Genomic DNA, 5,676 nt, shown 5'->3' on the forward strand with positions numbered 1-5,676 from the left:
CCTTGTTGAGACTCAGAAACCAATACCCCAACATAGAGGGTTTTAACATGCCAAATTCAGGAAGCCTTAAGGTCTCTCTGACCTTCCCCCAAACACCCCGTCTTTCCCAAAGAAGCTGAAGTTTCTTTATCTAAGATCCAGACCTTCCAAGGAGAGCAATTATTCTTTCTTCCCCTTCCCACTTATCTTATCTATGGCAGAAAAGAAGACCAAGATGTGACCTGACATTACAAGGTTATTTCTGTTCTCCCATCCAGTCATTCTCCCTAGCAATCATTTATTGCCCCTCAATAGAATTCCTCTTCTTCCCGTTCCCGTAACCTGTTTTACCAGAATCCAAGCCCCCATACATTCTGCAACCCCAAAATGGTACATGAGTTTCTGTAACTCATTGGGAAGTTGGGGCTTCATTCTGAAGGCTCCTGCATGAACACATTAAATAAGTTTTATGCCTTTTCTCCCATCAATCAATCTGCCTTACGCCCCTCAGCAAAACTGTAGAGGTCAAGAGCCTGTGGCCCCCACAGCCTTAACCCACTAAAATGTAAGCACTCAGAAGGCAAGGACTCTGTCTTGTTCCCAAAGGGATCTCTAGCCCAAGACAGGCCTTGGCACATGGCAGCTCAATGCATATTTTGAACAGGTGCGTGCGTGTCGTCGTTCTGCCAGAGACTGTATTTCACACTATGTGTCATTATTAAGTCTTTTACGCCCCACGAAACAGATGTGATTCCCATTTTATAGATGCAGAAAGGGAGGCTTGGGGAGGTTAGGAAACTTGTCCAAGGGTTCTCAGCTGTATAGTGGGAGCGCTTGGCTAGGCAGCATGGCCAGTCCGCTTCCAGAGCTTATGCAACTAACCATGACATCACCCTCACCTCCCTATGTGCTACCATCTTCAGCCTAGGTCTCCGGACAGGTCCATGGGTCCCTAAGTCCTCTCTTTGATTGGGAAGGGGATCCCAGCACCCCTGGAATTGCATGCACAATGGCGTGTGTCTGTGCTTATGGAGGCTATGCTGGAGACAGGGCCCATGGCCTTCAGATTTTCAGAGAAACCTGGCATCAAAAAAAGTTTCAGAATCACTGTCCTGGTTTCAGCACTGAAAATCCCATGTCCTGGGATGACTGCTGTTGGTAGCAGGCAGCATAGTCCCCAAAGGAGAAGAAGATTGAGTTTACATTCCTGGCGGTTCTCCTATCTCAGCAGGAGGAAAAAGGCTATGGGAAGTGGGGACAGGGTACAAAGCTCAGAAACAGACTTGGAGAAGGCTGAAGAGGAAGTCCTGGGACAGAATGAGGTGATTGTGACAGCAGCGCTTCAACGTTCCAGCCGGAGGTTCCAACGCCAGATCCCTGCAGAAGGCAGCTGTCTTCCCGCTTTCCCTTTAGTTGACGCCACCGTTTCTGGGACAAGTTGAGGAAGGAGCACCAAGCAGTAGAAGTTTCTGAGGAGTGAAAGGGTGGCCAGAAAGACCCCCTCACCCAAAATTCTGTGCTGATGTTTAGGTGAGTACCTAGGTCATGCGGGGTGATGACATCTGACATTGTGCTGGCATCATCCACAGTTCATGAGCGATTCTCCCTCCCTCAGCCACTGGGTGGGCCCTGGGGTGGGGGTCTCCAGGAACCCCCAAAAACAGGCCCCGCTGCAGACCAGCAGTTCTGGACAGGTCAGACGCTGAGGGCCACAGTGAGTAGCTTGCAGGAACATCCTGGAAGTGTCCCAAAGCCGACAGAGTGTCCCAAAGCCGACAGTCAGGAACATGAACTGTGTGTTGGACGCCCATGGGGCTGCATTCTGAGCAAGATATCTGGAGTGTGCTCCAGGGCCAAGTTTTCCCGTGACAGATGAGGGGATGGGGCTCTGAGATCACCCAGGCCGCTGCTACAATCACGGTGAGGCCTGTGTCTGGCAACTGGAATTGACCAGCATTTACAGCTAGCTCCAGCCTGCTAAACCAAGAAAACGAGGCAGGGCGGGCCTGATACATTTCCTTCAGGGGCTCAACAATGGCTAGAACCTCCCAGGAGAGCCTGGGCTTCCTTGAGCCATGTACCGTGGCAGCCCTGTGGCCGGCACAGGTGTGAGTCAGTCTTCTGAGATTACAAGGGGGTGGCTGGATGCTTCCTCCTCCGCCTGTCTTTTGTTTCCTAAATTCAGGGTGCTTTTGTCCGTCAAGCCCTTTGGAATGTGTGGCTCCAGCTTCCCCGGCTGCTTTTCACCCTAAGGACCAGGCATCCGCAGACTTCCAGAGACAACAGCATATAATTCCTGTAGGTGTCAGTCCTTTGAGACGCAGTTCTCCCAGAGCAAGCCCTGCTTCCTATAAGCAGCCACACTTGTCGCTCAGGCCCCGCTGGGTCCTGTCTTCTGTTGACATCAAGCAAGGCAGGGAGGAGCATGGACAATGGTGTCAGAGACACTCCCTTTTGAGCATTTGCCTCTACAGAACCTGGCCAGGGCCATGGGATGCCCTGTTTGGCCACCTGAGGCCTGAATCCATCGGGATCTGTAAGAAGCGACCACTGACATTGAGAATGGCACCAGCCACCTCCAGAAGGGGCAGGTCATCTGACTCACTGGCCGCACACTTCACCTGCGGAAGAAAGCCCAAGGCTTACTTACCTAGATGAAGAAAGAGGCATCTGTGCTAAATTAGGTGACCGAAGACCAAAGACCTTTTGACCTAAGACCAAAAAGCAGCCACAGGGCTCCCTTCCCTCCTGTCAAAATTGTTAAGGTGCAAAAGACACCCCCACCCACCAGCCTCTTCAATTCCAGGCAGAACCCAGCCCTGTGCCTGGCTGTCATCAAGGGCACCAGCCTGGTGTTTTGGCAATAAACCAGCTTTCAAAGTGACATCAAATTGCTGTGAATCACCGATCTGATTCAAATGAGGGCTTAGGTGGATTTAGAGATAGCTGATTGCCTCAGATTAATGCACAATTGCCTCAGAAAGTCATTTACCTCTGGGAGTTTCAGGTACTAAACACTTAGAGTTTGCATTTAAACCCTAAACTGGGACAGGGGCAGCCATTCTTTTGCTGGCAGGACCCAGTGAAGGCTGACCCCACGTACCTACGACTCTTCTGTGATTGGTCCCTCCTCATCTCCCTGCCCCATCCCATCTAAGCCCAGTTCATTTTATTTCGAAGATGAAAATGACTCTCGAAGTCGTGATTTGGTCTCCCCGGTCACGCCCCTCATGAGTGGAGCCCCGTGTCCCCCGTGTCTGTCTGTGTTCTTCACCAGGAGTTTTTTTCCCTTTTCTGTGACTTTTGTTGCTGCGAAGTTCTTCCTGGTCCTGGGTCCCAACTGACCACCTTCCAGCCCCAGTCATCCTGCAGGTCCCCATGGTGGAAGTCAACTCCCCTTCTCATGCCATGTTGCTTCACAGATGTGAACAGCTCTCTCTGTCCTGTCTTTTAAAGACCCAAACCCTGATCCCCTCCTACTACCAAACCATGGTTCTGGAACTCTTCATGTCTCATCCATCCTCCCTCTAGCTTTTCCTACTGGGGGCCTCCTTCTCAGAATGTAGCAGCTACATACACCAGGGGTGGATTCAATAATGTCACCTCCCTTGTTTCAGCCAGTAGACCTCTATTGATTTAGTCTAAAGTCACATTGGCCTTTTGGCAGCCTGTCCCTATGGTGACTCATAATGAGGTTCATTTGGAGTCAACCAAAACTCTTAGAAAGGACACTGCCTGGACACATCCACCCCTGCCCCCAAGCAGGTAGCTGTTTTGTTGAGCTTCGGAGCAAAATGTCCGACTTTTACATTTGTCCCTGTTACATTTCTCAGTTTTAATCTGCCCCATCATTCCTTCCCTGTCATTCCTATAGTTTTCTGTCATCTGGGAACCTGTTGCAAATGCCTTCTGTTGATTGATCCAGATTATTGTTTACAGAGCAATTTTGTTATGGAATCACCTAACCATGTCAGCCTACAGCTTGCTTCCCTCTGCCTTGTTCAGAAAGGTCACAGAAGGCTGCTTGTTCACAGCTTTGTTGAAACATCTTAAAGTGTTGGGCCAGGAGAAGTGTTAGAGACCATCTGCTTCAAGCCCTTCATATTTCAGATGAAGAAACTGAGGCCAGGTGAGGTAAAGGGGCTGCTAAAAGATTATACAGTGATCTGCTCTGCAGCAGAGCCAAAGATCAGGACTCAGAGATTCCCATACCCAAGGACCCTTCGGTTATTTGCCCAGCAAGGAAACCACTGGTACACTGCATCCAGTCTGCTGGAAGATTCCAAAACAGAGGACAACAGAGCCCCTGCCCTTGCGAAGAAAGGCTAAGTGGGCCCTGAAAAGCAAGTAATCGACTGACGACTAGAGAAACAATGTGGTCCAGACATACAATGAAATACGGTCCAGCCATGAAAAGGAATGCAGCACTGACGCATGCTACAACGTGGGTGAACCTTGAAAAATTACGGTCAGTGAAATAAGCCAGTGGCAGAAGACCACATATTGCATGATTCCATTTAGAGGATTTGCCACAATAGGCAGATCCCTCCAAACACAGAAAGCACCTTCGTGGGTGCCAGGGTCTGGGGGTAGAGGGACATGGGGAATGACTGCTAATGGGTACAAGATTTCTTTTTGGAGTGACAAAGGTTCTGGAATTAGACCATGATGATGGTTGCCCAACAACGTAATGCACTCAAAACCACTGAACTGTACACCTTAAAACGGTTAAAATGATGAATTTTATGGCATGTGAATTATACCTTCATTTTTAACAACAACATCAGTCTGTCTTCCAGCTCACTCGTGGACAGTGGAGAAGACGGGAAACGAAGGAGGTCAAGAACAAACCCTTTTCTCTGCTCCCAGCTGAAGAGCTTTGCATACGGCGGGGAGGGCCTGGAGGGGCCACTCTCTGGGCAGCTGGGGGTTGCTTTTCCACCTAAAGGGCCTGCCTGCCATGTCCTTCCTAGCGCATTCTGAGTGTCCCCTGGGCTGCGGTCCTGGGACCTCCCCCACTCTTCCGCCCTTCACCTGGAGCCGGATGGGAACTGGGCCTCCCTGGGCTACTGCTCTGCCTTGGAAGGAAATGGGGGACACTTGCTTGGCTCTTCAGCACCCGCCCCGTGTTTCCGTGTTTGTGTGAAGGGCAAAGGTCTTAGCGATCTCCTGCCAGGCTCAGATCCACTCCTCTACACGGCACGCCTTGCTCTGGCCAAGGCTCCATTCGGAGGAATTCGGGTGCGGCACAGCGTCAGGGTCCAGCGATAAGCAGTCACCTGAGGGGACCCCAGCTGGCCTCAGAGCGCGGGCAGGAAGAGGAGCCAGAAACTGGACAGCGATGGGGAGGGGGTTCCGATAAAGTATGCAGAAATCACCGTGGAGAGGAGAAGCGACTGGGGCTGTTTCAGAAAAAAAAAAAATTAAATCCTCTGCCAGTTGGAAGCGCATTGCTTTCATGTCGGCCTGACTGATTCCCGCGTGGGCGTGCGGCTCTGGCTCTGGCGGCCTGCCAGGGAGCGTGGGTGGCGTTCCCAGAACAAAAGTTCAGGCTGCGCAAGAGTCACCTGCGGGAGAGCCCTGTCCCCGCCCTCCAGGAACCGCTCCGCCCACCGCCCAGGGCAGTGAGCTCAGCAGCCAGGTAGCCCTGCTGCCAGGGAGGGCAAACATGCACCGCGCACAACACACGGCACATAC

Source organism: Mandrillus leucophaeus, unplaced genomic scaffold (genome assembly GCF_000951045.1).
Source record: "Mandrillus leucophaeus isolate KB7577 unplaced genomic scaffold, Mleu.le_1.0 Scaffold262, whole genome shotgun sequence".
NCBI classification, from domain to species: Eukaryota; Metazoa; Chordata; class Mammalia; order Primates; family Cercopithecidae; genus Mandrillus; species Mandrillus leucophaeus.